The following is a 26,067-nucleotide window of genomic DNA, read 5'->3' as shown; positions in this document are numbered from 1 at the left end:
ATTGCCCAAAAATATCTACTAGTGACACTATCAGCTGTTTGTTGACTGCCTATTGTGATAGAGTGATTGTTCTGTTAATACCGCCCTGTATCTTACCCCCTGACTGTGTTTTTTGTAGCACCTCCTAGCAAGAGGTGAAGCCTATTTCCCTAGTTCTTGAATCTGGGCTGGCTTATGACTTACTTTGGAGAGAAGAATGAGGTAATAATGGCACTGTGCAATTCCAAGCCTAGCTATTGCCATGGGAAAAAGCCCAAGCTGGCCTGCTGGGGGATGAGAGACCATGTGGAGGAGAGCCACAGCACCTCAACTACGGCCACTCAACCACATAAGCAGAGCCAGCTAGCCACCATGCCACTGGCCACAGATGAATGAAGGAGCCCAACAAAGACCAGCAGAACCACCCAATGAGCCAAGACTAAATTCCTGGCCTGCAGAATTGTGGGCTAAATAAATGATGGTTGTCTTAAGCCACTGATATTTGGGGTGACCTTTTTCCTAGCAGTTAGCTAACTGATCCTCTTATTGTGACTGAGGTACTTTATAAATATGAATCAAGCACACTAGCTTTGGAAAAAAGCTTTATTTTGAGTCCTTGACCACTAACTTACCAGCTGTGTGACCTCGGGCAAGTGTTTTTTGACTGTCTATCTTCAGATTTCTTACCTATAAAATAGGTATAAGAATAGTAGTTATGGAGCTTTGTTAAGATAAGTGGGATGATCTATATGAAGTACTTAGCACAGTGCCAGTAGGACACAATAAATCCTTATACAGATCTTCCACTTACAGTGGGATTATAACCCAATAAACCTATTGCAAGTTGAAAATATCATGAGGTTGAAAATGTATTTAATACACCTAACCTAATGAACATCATGCCTAGCATAGCCTACCTTAAATGTGCTCAGAACGCTTACATTAGCTTGAGTTGGGCAAAATCATCTAACACAAAGCCTACTTTATCTCGAGTATCTCAGGTAATTTATTGAGTACTGTACTGAAAGTGAAGCACAGAACCGTTGTATGGCCAAGGAATGGCGGTAAGCATGTTAGTTGTTTACCCTTGTGATTGTGTGGCTGACTGAGAGCTGTGACTTGCAGCTGTCCAGCATCACCAGATCACTAGCCTGGGAAAAGGCCAAAATTCAAAATTCAAAGTACGGTTTCCACTGAATGTATATTGCTTTTGCATCATGAAGTCAAAAAACCCCAAGTCAAACCATCGTAAGTCAAGAACTGTTTAAACTCATGATCTATCTTAAGAGGTAGCAGCTGTTATACCCATTTTACAGATGAGGAGACTGAAATTCAGTAAGGCTAACTTGATGATAATAGCTTCCAAATGTGGAGGGTCCACTGTGTCCTGAAATTTTCATAAGCTACATCTTCCACATTTGGAGCCACAGGATTCTGTAGGTGCAGCATAACCCAGGTGAGCCAGGTGAGCTGAGGTCTGCCCAGGGCCAGGATAGGGAGAAGAGCCCATTCTTCCACCTCCTGGGGAGAACATGACCCTGGGCCTGCAGTTTCCAGGCCAGTGTTCTCTCAGGAAGGAGCCGAGCCTGAGAACAGGAGAGCAGAGAAGGTCTGTGAAGGTCCAGGGAGGCACCCCTTCATCCACATTTCAGCTTTCCCAGGCGCCGAGAGGGAAGGAGTCCTGATGGATAATTCCGCAGTCACTCTTTTTCTGCTTCCCACAGTTGGGTTATCTGCCTCTAAGACCCCCAGGGCACCTTGTCTAGACTCTCTCCCCACCCCAGTCCAGACAAAGACAGAACAATGAATCAGAATAGATAGGTCTTGGACTATATGTTCTTCCACATGTAGGAACAATTCCATCCCAACTGTCATCACCAAAATCAGACATATACACATATGCTTATGTGGTGCTTCCATCTCCAGTTGGCTCCTCCTTCCCTCTGTCTCCCCTTGCACGCACTTCAAAACACACACACACACACACACACACACACACACACACGTGCACACAGGTGCTCTTTCACCAGAGTAGTCTTTAGACTTAGGATCTTCATGGTATACTTTACTTTGCCATCTAACATTTTTTAAATCTTCTTCCACTAAAATATAAATTCCAAGAGGAGTATTTTGTTCCTGATATAGTCCCAGTGCCTAGACCAGTACCTAGCACATAGTGGGTACTAAAGAAATATATTCTGAATGGGTGAATGAATGAATGAATGAATGGTGTGTGGATGTGTGTGTGTGTTTGAGAGTGGGAGTCACAGTTTTTGGGAGGAATGAGTGACGAGTGAAAATCAACAATATCGTGTGTGTTTAAAGCACCTTTAACTTTTCAAAGCACTCTGTGGATGGTAATCTCATGGGATGCTCACAACCACTCAGGAAATACTCAGGCCTGTGATGCTGTTCCCACTCCACAGATAAAGGAATAGGGACCCAGACAGCAGGAGTGCTTAAGATTCTAGACTCTGTATGTAGAAAACTAAGACTAGTTCCCTGTTCCCCTGAAGTGGAGATGATGAGCCAGAGCATATAGGTGAATAACAAATGTACTGCCATTTTGATTTTGTTGATTGTTTTCATCCTGATCCCTTTCTTCTTGTAGACAAACAACAGTCTCCAAACTAACTCGCTCACAAACCAAAGGAAGGCCCTGCTGTCCTAAACAGCTTTTCCCTACAAGTCTTGGGGAGAGATCATTCTGTCTGCACTGTCATACAAATCAAGGTGATGTGTTCTGCCTTCCAATAAACTCTTGGGATATGACAGCATGAGACTTCGATTTCATTTTCATGTTTGAACAGCTTTGAATGAGTTCTCGAGCTTTTTTTAGAAACTCTAAGAATGCTCTTTCCTCTTTTCCCCACCTTTGTAATTAAACCAGCCTTCCTCTCTCCTCCTCCCTCCGTCTTCTAACTTCTCTGGGAAGTGCTGGTTTCAATCTCCACCTAAATATTTACGGCAGCTTCAACAGAAAGTGGGGGTGGTATCTTGGAAATGTGGAACCAGAGCATCCAGCTGCCCTGGGCTTCTGCAAATGAAGTATACCTGTGGACTTTGAAAAAAATAACACAGATTATGTTTCCTTTGGTTGAAAATATGCTGGTACTTTTGGGTAACTTAGTAATCAGGACAAGGGAGCTTTTCTGGTTTCCCATGATGACATCTCTTGCCTATTTCTCAATCTAAGGTTTAATCATCTAGAAGGAGAGCTGTGGGATTTATCACAATTATCCTATTAATTCAATTCAATTCAATTCCTGATTATTGAGCAAAATGTAAAGGAAAACTCTAAATTAGCCAAGGAGTAAGTTCATTAGAATGTCTAAATATCAAAGCAATATGGTAAATACACCCTCTTGTCTTCAGTAATAATTCCCGCTGCTTAAATATTGCCTGACTCATGTTAGAGGCTTGATCAATATTTGTTGAATGAATGAATGAATGTGCAAAACACCAGAAAGGGCAATGCCTTAGGCCAGGCATTCTTAATGTCTCCCTGGATTACCACAATATCTTCCCAATGGTCTCCCAACTTCCCATCCTCTCCCATGCTAATCCATTCTCCACTTTACTGCCACTGTAATCTTTATAAACTGGAAATTTGCTTTTGTCATGCCCAAGTCTACAACAAGACATAGAATAAGAATAAAATACTTTAACTTTCCTTCATGACTCTTTAGTGGGCTCAGGTAAAAATAAAAATCTAAAGAGCTATGAACTAAGTAGACATGGTATTTTCACCCTGCACACCCAGCATGCAATGGTAATAAAGGGAGAAAATAATTGCTACAAAAGGAAACGACTGTGAGGCACAAAGCAGTTACTGGTTCATCCATAGCAAAGCCGAAATCCAGGCAGTTATTGCTAAAGGCCCTAGAGAATAGTTCTCCATCACTCTGGGCTGCACCCCTGGACCTCAAGTCTCCATGCTCTGAGTCATCCTTTTCCATAAGAAATGGCCCATGTTTGCAACTGGGTAGCTTTCTCAGTCTTTTTCTGGCCTGAAGAAGGAAAAAGGCCTAAAGTTGATTTTCACTTTGGACTGTCTCTGACTTTTTCAATCCAGGTTGGTATTTCTTTTTAGACAATTATTTAAAAACATTGAGGGTTTCCTATTAATCTTATTGGAATTCATTCCAGCATAAAAGCCCCACAGCATACATCTTTTTGAGAAAGGCCCCTCTCTACCATGTACTGAGAGTCAGGGTGCTGGGGGATAATATTCTTAATATTCTTAGAAATTTATTTGTCTGTAAGAGGGTCTGAGGTACACACACTATTAAGATTCATAGAAGTTCTGTTGTCCAGCTGAGAGGGTAACAGGTTAGTGTGTAAAGGTGTGTCCTTTTTTTTTTAAAGGTATGTTCTTAAATCTAAAATCTTTCTGAGGTCTCAGAAAATGGTCTTTACCTTTAGGCCATTTCTTATTTTGAGAACTTTTGTTGTCTGAAAAGACTATCCTAAGCTCTCAATATTTCCTCTAAATTCTGCTAGAAAATGCAACAATTAGGTTCTGCATATGAGGAGCTTGGAAGTTGCCACTCTATCCTAATCACAAGTAGAGCTGAACAGACTGAAAAGTCAACTCCTTCTGGAGAGGAGCTGAGGACACAGGGCAAACAACTGTCCCCAGGACTGGAGTGACAGACAGATGAATACAGGGAGTCGTGCTTATTGACGCAGACTGACAAGGAGAAGCCACCTAGGAACCAGTGCCCAGGGAGGAAAACCTGAACTGCAATGACACTGCAGAAGGCTCAGTGTGGACAAGTCTGGGAATTAAAAACTGTGGGGGGAACAACCAATCTAGAACTTTGTGCCATGCAAAACTATCCTTCCATGGTGAAGAAAAAATAAAGAATTTCTCACACTAACAAAAATTAAGGGGATTTGCTGCCAGTAGACCCTTCTTGCAAGAAATTGTCAAAGAAGTTCTTTAGAGAGAAGGAAAACTACTATATGTTAGAAACTGAGATCTATGTTATAGAGGGAAAAATAATATAGGCTAGAAACTGAGATCCTACTGAGAAAGGAATAGCATCAAAGAAGGAATAGTGAAGATAAAATAAAAACTTTAATTTTTCTTATTCTTTATTGATCTAACACATACGTTTGTTCAGTCTAATGATGGCAGTAATGTATTTGATTATGTATACATACGTATATAAATATACATATATATATGCTGATGGACATGCTTATCTAAATACATAAGTGAACTTTGTTAAGTGACACTAAGACTACCACAAGTGGTAGTTGTATTTTAACAGAGACCCTCATGCCTTAAGCCAAGTAAATACATCTCTCAAGGTGGAATTTTGGGCAGCAGTTAAAAGTGGGGTAAAGGGAACAAACTTGAGGCTTTTTGTCAATGCCCTCAGATCCCACCTTTTAGAAACCTCTGTTGGCCCTGAGCAAGAACCTGCCCCCCTCTGGAGCAATGCTCCCTCATTTTCCTGAGGTGGAGTGGGCAGAGGCTCCTCTCTGCACACACCGGTGGGGAGCTTGCCTGCAAGGTGACAGCTCTGTCACTCCTGTTTCCTTTGAAGAAATTCCTGAAATAGTTTGGAATAGCTCAGCCCCATCGAAGTGAAGGGGGTGCTGCACCATCCTTTATGGTGTCTGCAGGCCTACGCGTGTGACCACGTGGGGCTAAGGACCCAGGACGCTTCCTGCGAACTAGTCTTCTCTCCCTCTCAGCGAAGGGGCCAAGTCATATTTTGTTCTGAGTCAAATCAACCTAGATATGGTCTCAGCTTCTGCCACTGTTTAGCTGTGTAACTTTTACCTCTTAATTTTTCTGAGCCTGGTTTGCTCATCTTCAAAACAGGGATGGCAACACCTACCTGGCAGGGTTGTTGTGAAGACGAAGTGGTGCAAATGACCGTCCCACTTATAAGCTGTGTGGCCTTGGGCAAGTTACTTAACCCCTCTGTACTTGTGGACTTATCTCCTGGGTTGTTGTGAAACTTATGTGAATTGGTATTTGTAAAGCACATACAACAATGTGTTGCACCTACCATGCATTCATTATTTGAGTGTTGGCATTATTAAAATTAAGGTATGTGAACTGGCTGACATGCAGAAGGCCTCCAATATATATGAGTTCTCTTCTCTCCACGCCCTCATGCCCACAGCTCTGGCTGGCTAAAGGAGTCCGGTTTATTTTGAAGACCACAGAATTCCAGGCAGCCCACTTGCCCGGCTTTGAATAGTTTTTTTGTTACATAAGTTAACCCATTTGTTATTGTCTAGCAATGCTTCACATGGTGGCGCTTCTCCTGGTCGTTCAGTTCCTTCAGTCTTCTCGTGGCCAGCTTTATTGTGACAGCAGAAGTGGGGTTGTAGGGCCAGGCACTGGCAGCTGCTGTTTCCATGCAGGGACCACAGTGCCAGATCCCACAGATCGCCTGTCATCTTGATTTTGCCACAAAAGGAGCAAGTGTACTTGGCTGGCAGCTAATTTCACTTTTCTTCACCATTTTCCTGAGGGAGGCACCATAACGGGTCCTCTATTTACCGATGATGATTCCCACCTTCTTAGAGCCTTTGGCCATGTCGCCGCCTACTAGGTGCAAGCCGAGAGAGCTGCTTTGGATAGTTTTCAGTGGCCTTCCTTCACTTCAAGGCAGCAGAAAAATAAAGTAACAGAGACACCTAGTGGGACCTGGTAGTAAGTGCGCAAGCAAGCCTGAGGGCCTGTGACCGATGACAGGTGGGGACCTGTGGGTGGAACAGCTGTGGTTTGAGTCCCCACACTGGGGTCCACAGGGCTCGGGGGCCACACCACTGCAGCCTTTACCAGCGGAAGTCCTGCTCGTCCTCCTTGCAGCTGGCCTTGTCCTGCAGGCTTGGTCCCATCAGAACACTCCCTGGACAGTTTGTCACTGCATCAGCTCACACTGTTGGGCTGAGCCTCGGGCTGCCGTAGAGACACAGGAGAAAAGACCTCCGAAGAGGTGGCAGAAAATGGACGGGCTTAGCACTTCTGCTGTGTTATTTTGAAAGAGTCATTTAGCATCTCTGAGCTCCAGTTTCCTGGTTTGCAAAATGGTGTTAGTAGTATTTGCAGGGTTGCTACAAGGATGGTTTAAAATAATGGACACAGAAAGTTGAGCACCCCAGAAGTGGTAGATATTGTTATTGCTGTTGTTTATGGTAAATGAGTGTACATGAAATAATGTGGGAATAAATCCACACAATATTTGAGCAGATAGAAGCCACCGTAGCTTATAGAAGCTGAGAGAGCCGCATATTCGAGAGCTATAGCGGTTAGGTGAGGCTTCATGGAGGACTGAATCCCTTAGGATCCGTTAAGCACAATAACAGAAAGATTGTACTCCAACTGGCTGAAATGCGTCTGAGGCTATCAGGGCTCATAGAATTCAGAAGGACTTGATCCAGCAGCCTGACTGATTTTGCCAAGGACCCAGTCTCTTTTTGTAAAAGATTATTGTGATGTATATAAAACATACAAAAAGATTTAGAAAACAACATAACATTCATCTTTGGAAATAAAATAGCAAATACAGTTAAGGCTTTCTGGCCCTTCCCAATTGCATTTCCTTCCACATTCTTTTAAGGGAACCGCTATCCTAAATTTGGTGTTTATCCTTTCTATGCATGCATTTACACCATGACTATATATGTATGTATTCCCAAACAACATATGGTAAAATTGCATATTTTAAAACTTGATGTAAATATAGAGTATGTATCTTTTTGAAACTTGTGTTTTTTCCCCCCACATCATGTTTGTTTTTTGAAATGCTTTTGTTGATGAACGTAGTTTATTTTCACTGCTGTGTCATATCCCACTGTATAAATATACCACAATGATCTGTCCATTCTTCTCTTTTGAATTTCTTGTTATTACAAAGTATGCATGAATATCTTTGAGAATGTCGTATAGCCACATGGCTTTCTTTTTGTTTTATGTTGGTGTCTTTTTATACACAGGAGTCAAAAATATTTTTTAGGTGGTAGGATGGACATTCTATTTTATGGTTTGTGCTTTCAATCTTTGGCCTTCCCTACCCAAGTTTCTAAAGATATTGTAGGTTTTCTTCAAAAAGTTGAAAGATGTAGGTCTAGAATAGATTTCTGTGGATGATGTGAGGGTGGAATTCACTTTTATTTTTTCCGTACCAATAGGTAATAAACTTCTGTCATATTTAGAATGGGCCATTCTTGCCCTACTAATTTACAACACCAGCTAGGTTGAAAAACAAGTTCTATGATGTAAGGATCTCTTCTGGGCCCTCTATTTCTTTGCTTTGGTTGATTTTTTCATTTATTGCATCATTACTGCAAAGTTTTATTCCTTTAGCTTTTACACTATATATTAGTAGCTTCTAGATCAGGTACTTATGCCTTGTTTGCCTTCAAATGCATTCAAAATGGCTCTTTGGTCTTTTTAAGGAATTCCTAGAAATTTCAGTTTGTAAGTTCCATGAAAAACTGTATTGAAATTTGAATGGAATTACACTGAATTTACAGACCTAACATCTCTGTGATATTCTAGACATGAGAACGGTCTCCCTCTCCATTTATTCATGTCTTCTTTAAAAATAGTAAAACATTTTTATAATTTACTGCCTTAAGCTGTTGCATGTCTTTTGTTGGATGTACTTAGTTACCTTTTAAAAAAATAAGTAATATCTCTTATACTACATTTGAAAAACTCTTTGTTGCTAGTGTGTAAGAAAGGAATCGCTCTTGTATATTTGTCTCATAGCTACAACGTTTCTGAAACTCATTAACCCAATAATTAGTTTATATATTCTATTGAGCTTTCTATATTATCTGTAAATGATTCTAGCTTTGTTTCCTCCTTTTTAATATTTATACTTGTAATTTCTTTTTGCACTAGAAAGAAGTAGTGCTAGTAGGATCCTTGTCTCGGTCCTGATTCTAAAGGGAACACTTCTAATCTTTCACAGAAATCTTTGGTGTCAGTTTTTGCTGGATACCTTTTTAAAAACCAAGTTAAGGAGGTTTCTTTTTATACTTGGCTTGCTATGAGGTTTAAACCAAGTTCTTGGTCACAGTCTGCGTATGGCTTAGTTGAATCTTCTGCTTAGGGTTTCATAAGACTTGCAGTTAAGGCATGAGCAGGGCCAGGTTCTCAACTAGGAAAGCATCCTCTTCCCCATTTGTGTGGATGTTAGCAGCACTCAACTGCTTGCAGCTACAGCTTGTTTCTTCATGGCAGGTGAATTCTTCAAAGCCAACAAGGGAATCGAGAGAGTCTGCTAGCAAGATGGACTCTTACGCACTGTAAGTAATCCATAGAGGTAACATCCCATCACCTTTGCCATTTTTTAATTGGTTAGAATCAAGTTACAGATACTATTTCCCACACTCAAGGGGAGGGAGCTACAAAAAGGTGTAAACACCAGGGACCACTTCAAGAGTATGTCTGCAATAGTCTGCTCTCTGGTCCACAGTGATTCATATTCCAATCATGTACAACACATATTCACTCCTTACTAAGGTCCCCCAAAGTCTTGTCCCATTATAACATAAGTTCAGTGCCCAAAATCTCATTGTCCTAATCAGAATGAGGCTGGATGAGGCTCCTGGGGTGTAGTTCGGTATGTACATCTTCTGTGGACAAATGAAACTTAAGAGAAAACTTACCCACCCTCAACACACAACTATACCCTGGGAAGATGGGCAAAGGATAGCACCTATAGACATTCCTACTAAAAAAGGGAAAAAATGGAAGGAGCAAAGGAATCACTGACCCACAACAGTTCTGAAATCTAGAGGATTCATGATATGTGATGGTGGTATTACTCCATGGATACAAGAATATGTGCATGTATTCTTGTATTTTCTAGAATTTTCTGAGTTAGTAGGATTAGGGTATAAATATTACATTTTTGTAGATCAATTCAGTCTGTTTTCAGGACTTCTCTTATGAACTTTCTTGGTTATCCCTGCTATAATCTCTTTAATTCATTATTTTATTATAAATAATTATTTTGAAGTCCCAAATTTTTCTTTGTATCTATACAAAAGTACGAAGTATGTAGTCTTTGTTGTTTAGTTTTGCAATATTTTAAAACCTCAAAAACTGTTTTAAACATGATTTGAAATATTATTATTTTATAATTTAATTATATTTTACTCTAAAATAAAAGAAAATGTACTTACAATGTATTTTCTTACAGTGGAGGATCGATCATTAGCTTAAAAAAAGAGGTTAAAAGCTCTTTTAATCCACAGCTGCCTGTCTACATTGAAAGAAGCTGAAGAAGATGTAATTGCAGTATCAGAGAATTCTCAGACTCATGGAAGACAATATACTCCAAAGAAACTAAGTGAAGTTGTAGAAGAAATAAAAAATGAAAATAGAAGAACTCTTTCCATCAACTTTATAGATACTTAAATTTACTTTATTGTGTCTTGGCAACAAGAAAATTTTGAATAGTATTATGGCATCAGCTAACTTGTGGCACAGTTTTGAGATCCATCATTCAGAGTTTAAAGAAAAAGAACACATATTTCACATGAAGATGTGATGAAGTTTTGCAAGGCCATAACTTGTTTGTTATAGCCTTTCAAAGTAGAACTGAAAAAGCCACTGAGACATCTGATAGGGTAAGCTTCATGTGGCACTGGATGGAGAAACACACACTAGCTGAAAGGCTGATAAAGCCCTATGTGGTTGACATTGCTGAATGTCTGCTGTATGAAAAGTCGGTGAAAGAAATCACAGCAGTGTTATTTTCCAATGGTACAGCAACTCTTCAAATCAAAGATTTAGTTGTAAACAGAAAGTCTGGGTTAAGACCTCATTTGCAGTTTCAAGTGGGAACCAGAGCAAAAAAAAAGGTTCTTCAGCAAATCCAGGTTCTAGAACCACTGCTCACCCACGTAGGCTTTATAATCCCGCAGATCTACGATACTCAAGGTGTCTGTGGCAAATAGGGATAGTCTTTGGAGTCTCTGGAAAACACCCATAGGAGAACCACAGCACAGACCTCTAGGATTTTTGAGCAAGTCTATGAACTTCTGCAGATTCTTGTTTTGAGGAAGAGCTTCTGGTTTTCTGCTTGGCCTTGGTAGACACTAAACACTTAACCCTGAGACATAAGATGACCCTAAGGCCCGAGCTTATCATCACAAACTGGGAGTTACCTCACTTACCAAGAAGAAGTAAGATTTAAGTATGTGCAGCAACAATCTGTTACCAAATAGAAATGGTATATAAGAGCTCAGGCTCATGCAGGCCCAGAAGATAAAAGTAAGTTGAATGAGCAGATAGCTCAGCCTTCTTTAATCCTATTGCATTGCTTCCTCCTCCTCAATGTATGACTACAGCCTCGTGGGGAGCCCAGTTTACAAATGGGTCTATCCGCATTATAGTCCCACTTATGGAAGACCCTGAAGGACAGTGGCCAGAACTTTGAGCACTACATTTGATTGTACAATTTGGAGTGACAATTGGCCAGAGATATGGATCTATGGTTGCAAATGATTTGTTCAGATGGTCAGGGACTTGGAAAGAACAGGATTGATGACAAGGAATTCTGGGAAAGTAATTTGGATGGACCTGTCACATGGGCACAGACTGTGAACACTTTTGGATCCTGTGATTGCTCATCAAAAAGCATCCTTTGCAGGGAGGCTTTCAATAATCAGGTAGACCAAATGATATGTTTTATGAATGTCAGTCAACCTCTTTCCCTAGCCTTTGCATGCTTGTTTAATGGACTTAAGAGCAAAGTGGTCATAGTAGCAGGGATGGAGGCTCTGCATGTGCCCAACAACATAGATTTCCCCTTACCAAGGCTGACCCAGTTATGGCTACCACCAAATGCTTAATTTGCCAACAGCAGAGACCAACACCAAACCCCAATATGCTATCATTCCCCACTGAGACCAAACAGCCACCTAGTGGCAAACTGACTACATTTGACGTCTTCTGTGATGGAATGGGGCAGGGATACATATTCTGGATATGGATTTACCTTCCCTGCCTGTAATGCTTCTGCCTACTTCACTATCTGTGGGCTCCCAGAATGCCTTATTTATTGTCAAAGCATTCTTCAAGGCTTGTCAATACATTCCAGATCAAGGAATGTATTTCTCAGTAAAGTAAGTACAACAATATATTCATAGGTTTATTATAAAGAATTGATTCATGTGATTATGGAGGCTGAGAAGTCCTAAGATCTGCAATTGGTAAACTGGAGACCTAGGAAAATAAATGGCATAGCTCCGGTCCAAGTCCAATGACTTGAGAACCAGGAGAGCTAATGGTGTGAGTTCTAGTCCAAAAGCCGGCAGGCTCAAGACCCAAGAGGAACTGGTATTTCGGTTTGAGTCTGAAGGCAGGAAAAGGCTGCTGTCCAAGCCCAAACACTCAGGCAGGAGGAATTCCCTCTTCCTCAGCCTTTTTGTTCTGTTTGCCTTCAGTTGAATGGATGAGGCCCACCCACTCTGGAGAGGGCAATCTGCTTTACTTAGTTTCTTGATTCACATGTTAATCCCATCCAGAAACACACTCACAGATGCACCCAGAATAACATTTGACCAAATGTCTGGGTATCTGGTGGCCCAGTCAAGTTGACATATAAATTATCCATCACACTTCCTTATATTCTCCATTATATATACTCCCTCAGCCCAACATCTTCAAGGGCCACTCCCGTGCAGGTCCCCCCCATGCTGTTGGCATGTATCAGCCGGCTCCTGTTAAGTTTTAGGTGTGCGTGCTCCTTAGTTCTGCATTTCCCTAACCAGACTATGATGCGACCTGACTTCACTAGTGTTCTGGCAGAAGCATGGGGAAAGGGGCAGAACTTGGGCACAACACGCATCATCTCGTGAGGCACTTACTTCAGGTTCTGTTTACAAATAGTATCCAGTCAAGGGAAGGCTGCTTTTCTCTAGCAAGAGGGTCACCTATGCCCGCCCAGAGGTTCCCAAGGGATCTATCTAGAGGTTCAAGAGAGTCAGGAGCATTTGCCCAAATGTTGTCATCCTGGGATCAGCATTTCACTCCTTTCCTATTAGGGTTGTGATTTTAGCCAGTAAGACATTTCTCAAGCTCCTTTGCAACTCTGTCACCTTTACCACTAAATTCTGGGCCTTTGAGCAGTGCACCCTCTAGGTGTGGGATGAACAGGTCTCTTTAAACACTGCCCTGTGGCTTCTTGCTTTCACAGTATGCTTCAAGTTGACACCAAGCCAACAGACACCTGCCATTGTGTTTTTTCAAGACTAACAAAGCAGTAACAAAAGCTAACTGCCTCCACCATCCTTGTAATTACCAATACCCTGTGCTTTTCAAGTACTAGGTCTACCACATAACCTGCTGCTCACCCAGCCAGCACTGGTGAGGCGCCAGCACGCCTGGGGTCATAACCACCCTGTTTACCATCAGCGTGAGCCACCCAATCATCCAGCATGAACCGGTTCCATCACCCATCCCAAGCCTCTCTTTTTAGGCCATTCCCAATATTAACTCACCTGATACAGGTTCCCCAAGATAGGTATGGTGGGTGGAGCTTATTTGGGTGAGGATCTCAGGAAGCAGTAGGTGTGACCAAGGAAGCAGGAACTGGGACAGTGAGACTGGGAAGAAGAAGAAGAGAAAGTGAGGATGCATCAGCCAGATGTGGGCAATGGGGACTTAATCAAGCAGGATCTGTGGAAGCAGACCAAGGGCTGAAGGACAAGGACCCTGGCATCTTCCTTTGATTGAAGGCTGCTTCTGGGGGGCATCAACTTCCCTTCACCTCTGGGGGGCTCTTACAGGTGAGCAGGGAGGGCCCCTGGGGCACTGGGAGAAGCTTCCAGGCAAGCAGTGGAATGAGGCTGAGCACCCAGTGTGAGGGGCTCCGCAATCGGGCTGGGTCTGAGCTCACAGGGACCTGTCCTGTGAAATGGAGACTGATGTTAGCGGCGGCCAAATGCCCCTGAGGCAGGGCACTAATGGCGCTGCCATGACTCCCATGCTGCTTTTTCATTGTAATCTTTGGAAAGGTAACTGTATGGAGCTGGGCTGTATTTCCCTTTTCCCTCATGTTTAAAGCAGATAGCTTTTCCAGACCTGTGGGAGGACACTCCTGCTGGGAACGGGGAGGGGCCGTTTGGAAGGAGATGGTCTAGGGTAGCTCAGCTGTAGGCTCAGGGTCACCTCCTTTGCAGGTGTCGTTGGTACAGTCCTGGGTCCTTGGCTTTCTATGCAGTAGAAATCAACATGAGGCCAGCACCAGAACTCAAAGTTTATTTCTGCTTATGCTTGAACAAAGGGAGCTGGCACAGCAGGGACAGGATCTCTGTAGCAAATGGCTCCCTGAGCCATGTGGCAGGGTTCTTTCATGTTTTCAAGACAAAGGGAGGTGGTATCAGAGTGATGTCACCATCCTCCTCCTCCTGGGCGGGTTCTTCCTCCTTCATAGCTGGACTCCAAACACGGTCACCAGAAGATGTCACTGTGGTCAAATGGGAACCTACAGTGCATGCAAGGTGGAAGGGCTTTTGATTTGTTCAAAGCATCCAGGTGGTCTGAGCCTATCTATTCTATCTCAGCATGAATGACTCAAAATAAAGCCTGTCTCTGTACCACTTATTTGTCTCTGACATGGAAGTCTGGTTCTGGGAGGTTTCCTGATCCAGTCCCAGACCCCGGCCTAGAGCTTTGCAGGCCTAGCCTTCCAGCATATACTCTCTGTTTCACGTGTTGTATTTCAGTGTTTTCTGAGACCTTTTACCCCTGGGCCTTTCCTCTCCCACCATCTAAGCTTCTCTTTCACTTAATCATAGTGTTCCTTTCTGCTCTCTTTGGTTTCTGTTTCCAGTAATTTTCCTTCAAAGTGAGACTCTTTCCTTCTTGAATGAATGGATGGCTGCATATATCTGAGGTTCCCAGAGACTTAAACTTCTCCACTGCTGTTTGCTCTGCCCAGGTCCACATGGTATTTTTGCTGTTGCCACAACTTCCAGCCTGGGGGAATTTTATCCCAGCACAGGCTGCTGTCAGATCTGTTGGCCCAGGCTTCTGCTCAGCGTGTGACCTTCTCCTTTTAGGGGTGAGCATTTGGGAGGGAATTTTTCATTCTGGTGGCCAGGTCCTGTTGTAGCTGGTCTGATGCATTTGTGCATCTCCCAGGAGTTGCTAGATGTCCTGTCACCTCCTTTGGTTGAAGAGGTTATATGCAGGTTTTTGTTTGTTTTGTTTTGGTGGGGGTTATCCTATCTGGTTGGCTTGGTTGTCAGGAAGGGTTACTGTGAGATTAAATAACTTATTCTGAGACATTGAGTTGTATTCTTGGCTACTTGATTTTCTTCCTAATTTTCTAATATGTGGATTTAAAGTTATGACTTTTCCTCTAAATTCTATTTTTTGTTCAAGCCCACAGATTTGATATGGAAGGCTCTGTGTCATTTATTTTTTAGGATTGGACCTAATCAGTTTTGGTTTCTTTTTTTAAACCACGAGACTTATTTTCTGTTGGCTAGCTGTGGAGACTGCAGCTGCCTGGAATATCTCTGAGAACCAGCCGTGGAGCTTCTGCAAGGGTTGCAATGCATCCTTGCGCGTTGTGGGCAACCACGTAGCAAGAAAGGGGCTATTTGAGGAAGGTTATTTGGTAACACTGGGGACTGAGCAGGAGGGGTGAGCTGGGAGGCAGGAAAGGAAGGAAGAGGCTGTTGCAGGGACCCAGGGAGACGCAATTTCAGCCACAGGGCTCTGCCTGGGATCCAGTCCCCTCTGTCAGTCTAGGAGAGCCTCTGCTGTCCCAAAGTGGGTTCCAGAATAGATTCCAGTGTAGTCACACTAATTCTGCAATAGCCAAATGACCTGGCTACAAAAATTCCCCAGAAGTCTCTTAACTTAGCCATGTCACAAAACTAACAATCAACCATACTGGTAAATCTCCCAATTCCAGGCTGTTTACTTGAATCCTAGATTATACACCTGGATAATCACATATGTCTGAAATTCTCCTTTGAGGTCAAATATTCTAGAGGCTTTCAACCAGTTTTAGCAAATACACTTTTTATTCAATTGGAATCTTTGGTAGATCTTCAGTATAAAACAAGTAAAAAGATAAGTGGATTTCTTCAGGAGTCCATGTTTTCTTTTTTTCTTTCTTCTTTTTTTTTGTTAATTTGTTAATTTTTAAATTTTGGTATCATTAATATACAATTACATGAGCAATATTGTAATTACTACATTTCCCCCATTATCAAGTCTCCACCACATACCCCATTACAGTCACTGTCCATCAGTGTAGTAAGATGCTATAGAATCACTACTTGTCTTCTCTGTGCTATACTGCCTGCCCCGTGCCCCCACCCTACATAATGTGTGCTAATTGTAATGCCCCTTATTCCCCTTCTCTGTCCCTTCCCACCCACCACCCTAGTTCCTTTCCCTTTGGCAACTGTTAGTCCATTCTTGGGTTCTGTGAGTCTGCTGCTATTTTGTTCCTTCAGTTTTTGCTTAGTTCTTATACTCCACAGATGAGTGAAATCATTTGGTACTTGTCTTTCTCCACCTGGCTTATTTCACTGAGCATAATACCCTCTAGCTCCATCCATGTTGTTGCAAATGGTAGGATTAGTTTTCTTCTTATGGCTGAGTAATATTCCATTGTGTATATGTACCACATCTTCTTTATCCATTCATCTACTGATGGACACTTAGGTTGCTTCCATTTCTTGGCTATTGTAAATAGTGCTGCAATAAACATAGGGGTGCATAAGTCTTTTTTAAACTGGATTCCTGCATTCTTAGGATACATTCCTAGGAGTGGAATTCCTGGGTCAAATGGTATTTCTATTTTTAGTTTGTTGAGGAACCTCCATATTGCTTTCCACAATGGCAGAACTAGTTTACATTCTCACCAGCAGTGTAGGAGGGTTCGGTTCCCCTTTCTCCACATCCTCGCCAGTGTTTGTTGTTCCTATTCTTTTCTGTGTTGGTCATCCTAACTGGCGTGAGGTGATACCTCATTGTGGTTTTAATTTGCATTTCCCTGATAATTAGCAACGTGGAGCATCTTTTCATGTGCCTGTTGGCCATCTGAATTTCTTCCTTGGAGAATTATCTGTTCACATCCTCTGCCCATTTTTTAATAGGGTTATTTGCTTTGTGGGTGTTGAGGCATATGAGTTCTTTATATATTTTGGATGTTAACCCCTTGTTGGATATGTCCTTTACAAATATATTATCCCATACTGTAGGATGCCTTTTTGTTCTGCTGATAGTGTCCTCTGCTGTACAGAAGTTTTTTAGCATGATGTAGTCCCATTTTTTCATTTTTCATTTTGTTTCCCTTGCCCGAGGAGATGCGTTCAGGAAAAAGTTGCTCATGTTTATATTCAGGAGATTCTTGCCTATGTTTTCTTCTAAGAGTTTTATTGTTTCATGACTTACATTCAGGTCTTTGATCCATTTTGAGTTTACTTTTGTATATGGAGTTAGATAACAATCCAGTTTCATTCTCTTACATGTAGCTGTCCAGTTTTGCCAACACCAGCTGTTGAAGAGGCTGTCATTTCCCCGTTGTATATCCATGACTCCTTTATGGTATATTAACTGGCTATATATGCTTGGGTTAATATTTAGACTCTCTATTCTGTTCCACTGGTCTATGGGTCTGTTCTTGTGTCAGTACCAAATTGTCTTGATTAATGTGGCTTTGTAGTAGAGCTTGAAGTTGGGGAGTGAGATCCCCCCAACTTTATTCTTCTTTCTCAGGATTGCTTTGGCTATTTGGGGTCTTTGATGGTTCCATATGAATTTTTGAACTATTTGTTCCAGTTCGTTGAAGAATGCTGTTGGTATTTTAATAGGGATTGCATTTAATATGTAGATTGCTTTAGGCAGAATGGCCATTTTGACAATATTAATTCTTCCTATTCATGAGCATGGGATGTGTTTCCATTTATTAGTATCTTCTTTAATTTCTCTCATGAGTGTCTTGTAGTTTTCAGAGTATAGGTCTTTCACTTACTTGGTTAGGTTTATTCCTAGGGATTTTATTCTTTTTGATGCAGTTGTGAATGGAATTGTTTTCCTGATTTCTCTTTCTGCTAGTTCATCATTAGTGTATAAGAATGCAACAGATTTCTGTGTGTTAATTTTGTATCTCACAACTTTGCTGAATTCAGATATTGGATTTAGTAGTTTTGGAGTAGATTTTTTAGGGTTTTTTGTGTATAATATCATGTCATCTGCAAACAGGGACAGCTTAACTTCTTCCTTGCTAATCTGGATGCCTTTTATTTCTTTGTGTTTTCTGATTGCCATGGCTAGGACCTCCAGAACTATGTTGAATAAAAGTGGGGAGAGTGGGCATCCTTGTCTTATTCCTTATCTTAAAGGAAAAGCTTTCAGCTTCTCACTGTTAAGTATAATGTAGGCTGTGTGCTTGTCATATATGGCCTTTATTATTTTGAGGTACTTGCCCTCTATACCCATTTTGTTGAAAGTTTCTATCATGAATGGTTGTTGAAGTTTGCCAAATGCTTTTTCAGCATCTATGGAGATGATCATGTGGTTTTCGTCATTCTTTTTGTTGATGTAGTGGATAATGTTGATAGATTTTCGAATGTTGTACCATCCTTGCATTCCTGGGATGAATCCCACTTGGTCATGATGGATGATCTTTTTGATGTATTGTTGAATTCGGTTTGCTAATATTTTGTTGAGTATTTTTGCATCTATGTTCATCAGGGATATTGGTCTGTAATTTTCTTTTTTTATGGTGTCTTTGCCTGGTTTTGGTATTAGAGTGATATTGGCCTCATAGAATGAGTTTGGGAGTATTCCCTCCTCTTCTACTTTTTGGAAAACTTTAAGGAGGATGGGTATTAGGTCTTCATTAAAGGTTGATAAAATTCAGCAGTGAAGCCATCTGGTCCACGGTTTTGTTCTTAGGTAGTTTTTTGATTACCAATTCAATTTCTTTGCTGGTAAGTGGTCTATTGAGATTTTCTGTTTCTTCCTGGGTAAGCCTTAGAAGGTTGTATTTTTCTAGAAAGTTGTCCATTTCCTCTAGGTTATCCAGTTTTTTAGCATATAATTTTTCATAGTATTCTCTCATAATTCTTTGTGTTTCTGTGGTGTCTGTAGTGATTTTTCCTTTCTTATTTCTGATTCTGTTTATGTGTGTAGACTCTTTTTTTCTTGATAAGTCTGGCTAGGGATTTATCTATTTTGTTTATTTTCTCAAAGAACTAGCTCCTGCTTTCATTGATTTTTTTCTGCTGTTTTATTCTTCTCAGTTTTATTTATTTCTGCTCTAATCTTTATTATGTCCCTCCTTCTACTGACTTTGGGCCTCATTTGTTCTTCCTTTTCTTGTTTCATTAACTGTGAATTTAGACTGTTCATTTGGGATAGCTTTCCTGAGGTAGGCCTGTATTGCAATATACTTCCCTCTTAGCACAGCCTTCGCTGTGTCCCACAGATTTTGTGTTGTTGAATTATTGTTGTCATTTGTCTCCATATATTGCTTGATCTCTGTTTTTATTTGGTCATTGATCCATTGATTATTTAGGAGCATGTTATTAAGCCTCCATGGGTTTGTGGGCTTCTTCGTTTTGTGTAATTTATTTCTAGTTTCATACCTTTGTGATCTGAGAAGCTGGTTGGTACAATTTCAATCTTTTTGAATTCACTGAGGCTCTTTTTGTGGCCTAGTATATGATCTATTCTTGAAAATGTTCCATGTGCACTTGAGAAGAATATGTATCCTGTTGCTTTTGGATGGAGTGTTCTGTAGATATCCGTTAGGTCCATCTGTTCTAATATGTTGTTCAGTGCCTCTGTCTCTTTACTCATTTTCTGTCTGTTGATCTGTCTTTTGGAGTGAGTGGTATGTAGAAGTCTCCTAAAATGAATTCATTGTATTCTATTTCCCCCTTTAATTCTGTTAGTATTTGTTTCACATATGTAGGTGATCCTGTGTTTGGTGCATAGATATTTATAATAGTTATATCTTTTGTTGGACTGCCCCTTTATCATTATGTAATGTCCTTCTTTGTCTCTTGTTACTTTCTTTGTTTTGAAGTCTATTTTGTGTGATACAAGTACTGCAACTCCAGCTTTTTTCTCCCTATTATTTGCATGAAATGTCTTTTTCCATCCCTTCACTTTTAGTCTGTGTATGTCTTTGGGTTTGAAGTGAGTCTCTTGTATGCAGCATATAGATGGGTCTTGTTTTTTATTTCATTCAGTGACTGTGTTTTTTGATTGGTGCATTCAGACCATTTACATTTAGGGTGATTGTCGATAGGTATGTACTTATTGCCATTGCAGGCTTTAGATTTGTGGTTACCAAAGGTTCAAGGATAATTCCCTTACTATCTAACAGTCTAATTTAACTCACTTAGTATGCTATTAGAAACACAACCTAAAGGTTATTTTTTTCCCTCCTTTTCCTTCCTCCTCCATTCTTTATATGCTAGGTATCATATTCTGTACTCTTTGTGAATCCCTTAATTGACTTTGGGGTAGTTGATTTGATTTTGCATCTGCTTAGTAATTAATTGTTCTACTTTGCTGTGGTTTTTTTTTCCCTTTGTCAGAGGTAAATTGTCTCAGCTTTTGCTTATCTGAAAATTCTTTAATCTCTCCTTCAAATTTAAATGATAACCTTGCTGGGTAGAGTATTCTTGGTTTGAGGCCCTTCTTTTTCATTGCATTAAATATATAATGCCACACCCTACTGGCCTGTAAGGTTTCTGTTGAGAAATCTGATGATAACCTGATGGGGTTTCCTTTGTATGTCATCTTTTTTCTCTCTCTAGCTGCTTTTAAAAGTCTGTCTTTATCCTTGATCTTTGCCATTTTAATTATTATATTTCTTGATGTTGTCCTCTTTGGGTCCCTTGTGTTGGGAGATCTGTGCACCTCCGTGGCCTGAAAGACTATTTCCTTCCCCAGATTAGGGAAGTTTTCAGCAATTATCTCCTCAATGACACTTTCTGTCGCTTTTTCTCTCTTCTTCTTCTTCTGGTACCCCTATAATGCGAATATTGTTCCATTTGGATTGGTCACACACTTCTCTCAATATTCTTTCATTCTTAGAGATCCTTTTTTCTCTCTGTGCCACAACTTCTTTGTATTCCTCTTCTCTAATTTCTAGTCTGTTTACCATCTCTTCTACTACATCTAATCTGCTTTTAAATCCCTCTGTTGTATGTTTCATTTCAGATATGAAATTTCTTAATGATTGAATCTCCATCTTAAATTCGTTTCTGAGTTCTTGAATATTTTTCTGTACCTCCATGAGCATGTTTATAATTTTTATTTTGAACTCTCTTTCAGGAAGATTGGTGAGTTCAGTTTCATTTGGCCCTTTTTCTGGGGTTTGTGAGATTTTAGTCTGGACTAGTTTCCTTTGACATTTCATATTTTTTTGTGGTACCCTCTAGTGCCCAGAAGCTCTAGTCTCTGGAGCTGCTCAGCCCCAGGAGTGAGGTTGGGGGTCACAGGGGAGTGGCGCTGGTGCCTAGTGGGAGGAAAGATCTGTTTCCTGATTCCCCACTGCAGTTCCTGTCTCCAGTGTCAGAACCAGTGGGCCAAGCACACAGGTATAAGCCTCTGTGCTTTGTGTCTCTAGCTGTTGTAGGCAGGGCCTCCCTGTGGCTGGCCTGATGCCAGTGCAGTGACTGCCCATTTGTGAGCTGTTGCCAGCAGGCCAGGAGTAAGACACAGCAGGCTGGTGTCATAGTGGGGGGCCTCAGAGATGAGTAGTCAGCCACAGGGATGGAGCTCCTGAAGCTCCTCAAAGTTCCCAATCTGCTGCACAGAGCATGCTGAGACAACCTTGTCCATCTATCCCTTCTCCTGTGCAGCAAGCTCCATGCAAACCCCATCCCTTCAGCAGCCCTCTAGCTGCTAGGAAGCGTCTCAGACTGCCGGCCTTTCCTTTGTCCCAGAGCTGCCGGATATGGATCCCTGTTCTTCCACAAATGGCCAGAATCTCAGTCTCTCAAGCACTCCACTTGTCCCAGCCCTCCAACCCCACCAACCTCCAGTGCACCACACAATGTAGGTTTGTGCTCCAAAGCAGATCTCCAGGGCTGGGTGTTCAGCAGTCCTAGGCTTCCACCCCCTCCCCGCTCTGTTTATCTTCCTCCCGCTGGAGAGCTGGGGTAGGGGAATGGCTTGGGTCCTGCCGGATCAAGGCTTTGGTATGTTACCCTGTTTCGTGAGGTCTGCTCTGTTCTCTAGGTGTATGCAGTCTGGTGCAGCCTTCTTTCCTGTTGCTCTTTTAGAATTAGTTGTATTAACTATATTTTTGTACTATATGTGGTTTGGGGAGGAGTTCTCTGTCTCACCTCTCAAGCCACCATCTTGAATCCTCTAGCCATGTTTTCTTAATTTAGGGACATTTTATGGCTTGTGGAACTGATGAAGTCCCTCCATAAAGCCCCAAGTTTCCCTGAAATAGTTTGGAACCCACAGATCTCTCCAAACTCCTCACTTTACAGATGATAAAATGGAACCCAAGGAAATGAAAGCAACTAGCCCAGAGCATACAGAGTGGAAGACTTTAGCCAGGACTCCAGTACCTCAGCACTTACAGTAAGACTCCTTCTGTCACAAAGACCTGCCCTCTGGCAGCCGGGACCTTAGCAGCAATGAGCTTACTAGTTGTTTAAGTAAGTGTTTCTCATCTTTCAAGGTGCTCTTTGAAAAACAGGCTGCAGTGCTCAAGTACATTTTGTAAATATCATCCTATAATGCCCTGTAGCTCTCATAGCACCTTCATGCACTTAAAGCTCTGAGAAGTCCTGCAGCATACAAAACTGTTTATCTTTGCTGGATCTCGTTTTTCCAAAAATCATTTCTTTTTGGAATGAATGAATCTCTATTGGGGGTGGGGCCATGAGGAGGATGAAGGGGAGGACTCAGCATCAGACTGGTGGGTGCAGGATTTCAGGTGTCATCCTGGGCCGTGTCCTTGTGTAGGAATCGGTTGGCCAGCCTCTCTGGCTGGTGCAGGGATGAGGCATGAAGGAGGCAGGAGAGGGGAAAGCAGCAGGGGAAAGCAGAGGATAATGACCTCGGAGTGCCCAGTGGAGTTTGTTTTGGCCCCTTTTGTAACTTCTGGGGGAGGAGTAGCCTGCAGTAGCCTGGCTGTGGCCAGTGGTCTGAATCCCCCAGGGAGGATTTTCTAGGCTGTTCTTTCACTGTTTTGCCTCCTTCCTCTCTCATCTGAGTCTACTTCCAAATCCTGTTTTCCTTGTTGAAATGCCTCCTCCTTTCCGTGTCACCTGCCTCCAGGCCAAGCTCTGCCCACTGGCTGCATGTGCATCTTCCTGGTTTGTGTGTGTGAATGTGATTCCCTCTATCTTCCACAAGGGTGGGGTGGATATTTTCATACTTCCTCTAAGACAGACGCAATTAATTTCATAACCACCAGAGGGCCCAGCAAGAGAGGATGTTTGAAAGGAGAGCTGCAGAAACTTATTCCTGAAATCCTTTTTTTTTGTGCTCACAACCTGGCTCTAGTAGTCTGGGAAACAGGCAAAATTTGAGTCTAAAACATGCAGAGTGGAGTACTCTATCTTTGGCCCCCATTTGTGACCTCTTTGTCACCTTTTTCCTAATGCAGTCAATTCTGTTACAACAAAACTCACAGTCACCTGATTTCAGCTATGTCTGGGCCTCATTGCAATGCTTCAGATACGTGCAGCCAAAGAGTGTTCAGAAGAGGTTTTCAGAAACATGAATTCTTATGGAGTTCCTTCATAATAAGAATATGGCCATTTGCTCCAGCACAAAGCAGGGCTAGGGAAAATGGTATGTAGTAAGACTATTCTAGGCTAGCCTCTAGAAAAGGGGTGCTCTGATGTCATTTGCTATGTGAATCTATGACTTAATAATAGCTGGAGTGGCTGTTCATTGAGCACTTACTATGCCAGCAAATGTGCCTGGCACATTATTAATATTATCTTTCGTCTTCATGATAACCTTGCAAGATAGATCTTTTCATTTAACAGATACAAAATGTGATGCTCAATGATATTAAAAGATGTTCCTGAAGTTGCACAGCCAGCAAGTGGCTGAGATGTGAATCCATCTCTAGGTGTGTTTGATTACAAGCCAGGTCATTTTTCTATTACTTGTACTTAGCATGTGATGTCTCCATCTCTGTATATTTTTCATAATAAAATTCACACATAATCTTCCTGTCTCATCAAGGCTAGGCTAACTATTGTAACACGTAATTCCAAACTCTCAGTGGCTTAGCAAGATAAAAAAAAACCTTTATTGTTCATGTATAAGTCCAGTGCAAGTCAGACGGGGTCCTCTACTTCCCATGCTCACTTGGAGACCCAGGCTTCCTGGGAAGTGAGTATCATCTTCTGCATGTGTGTGTGTGTCTGGGAGTTGTTGGGAGGGAACTGGGAGCTGAAGGAAGGAAATGGGATGCCAGGGTCTATGCCTGGAAATCTCATGTTTGGCCCTGTGTTGGGCATTCTAACCCTCCCACAATGAGCCAACATATCATTAGTAACATAAATGCTGAGCTCTCCTGGACTCAACCTAGCAAGTCATTCAAGCTCTCTGTGCCTCAGTTCATCTTCTGTAAAGTGGGAATAGTCATAGGGTCTGTGTCATAGACTTAGAAGGATTAAGTGAGTGAATAGGGAGTATCTGAAAGAGTGACAGGCAAATAAGCACCACATATACTTGATGTTGTTAAGCTCAAGAACTAGGAGGAAAAGCTGCCCCCCACCAAATAGGGGTCTAGAATCTGTTAATCTATGAGTGACTTGGTCCAACCCATGAGTCAGTGTTAGTGACTATTCCAGGATGAAAACCCGTATTCTCATCTCAGTCTTTCTCCATGGAAACTATGCTTTCTGAGCCCCAAGTCTGGATCTCATATGGGATCATATTGTCTCTGACACTTCCCTTGTACAGCGCTGCTGCTGGCAGTTGCCCTCTCCGAGGACGAAGAGCTCCTGTGTGAGTTGCGCTTGTGGTGGCTTCTCGGGTAGAACAGAAGCCGGTGCCAAGGTGGGGGGCTCCTGCAGGTGAGTGGAGACACCCCTCTCCCCCTCTGCTGCCTGCCTGGCCCTGGGCAGGGTACCTCCATACACACTTTATTCTCAGGACTCTCCCCAGCCCCACCCAGTCTTTAACTGCTCCATAATCTGGACTCAGGGCTTTACTTAAACTGCCAAGCCCTTGCCTCAACCCACAAGAAGAAAACCACATGTCTCTTGTTTTGCTTTTTCCTTCCTTTCTTCTTCCCTGCCTCTTCCCTTGCTTCCCCACCCCAACGCACGCACGCACACACACACACACACACACACACACACACACACACACACACACACACACACACACATGCACACGCACCCTTTGTCTCCACAGCAGTTTTCCCATCAGGAAGATTTTTCCTGGTTTCATGAAACCAGGCTGGCCAGGATTTGGTCCTGAAACATGTAAACAAAGTGGCGCCCACAACCCTTAGGACACCCAGGGGACCAGCTCGCCCCTCTCTTGGACCTGGCGGCCTCCCCGGGGCTGCAGTGGGCACTGTCGTAAGGCATGGCAGAGCTGGGATGGGAGCTGCCTTGGGTCTGCCGCTCCTTGGGCCCAGTGGCAGTGACCCAGCCTTGCACCCAGAGGTCTCGGTCAATGCCAGGCCTTGTGGACTACTGGTCCGGCAAAGACTGTGGGTTTAGTACTGACAGCTGGCTCCCCTTTGAGCTGCCCACACTCAGTGGACTTCTGGCCTTGGGAACACAGGCTGGCCTGTCTAGGACTGCGAAGTCCTTTGCAGGGTGGGGAGGGAAGGCAGAGTTGGTGGTGGAGAGAAGAGGAGGGGACGCATCTGCTCTGCGGGCTTCCCCGTCTGTTCACCACAGATGAGACAGCTGCAAAGCACGTCCTGAGGGAAAGAAGCTAAAGTGCCTTCAGAAAAGAAGGGTTCTAAGGAATCAGCCCTGAAGTCACAGTGGGGGGCAGGCTGGGCTCTACCAAGGGTCACAGATTCAAATGTTTTCTGGGGCCAGGCAGGTAATTAAATATGGAAAATGCCAGACGTAAGGCATAGGGCACATGTCAGGCTAGACATC

At 42.4% G+C, this 26,067-nt stretch overlaps 1 pseudogene; it reads right to left on the bottom strand.

The window, feature by feature from the left end:
- Positions 1-6,239: 6,239 nt before the first annotated feature.
- LOC118928880 (60S ribosomal protein L37a-like) lies at positions 6,240-6,545 on the bottom strand (annotated as a pseudogene).
- Positions 6,546-26,067: the final 19,522 nt, after the last annotated feature.

Source organism: Manis pentadactyla, chromosome 6 (genome assembly GCF_030020395.1).
Source record: "Manis pentadactyla isolate mManPen7 chromosome 6, mManPen7.hap1, whole genome shotgun sequence".
NCBI classification, from domain to species: Eukaryota; Metazoa; Chordata; class Mammalia; order Pholidota; family Manidae; genus Manis; species Manis pentadactyla.
This window is presented reverse-complemented; position numbering and strand designations above follow the sequence as displayed.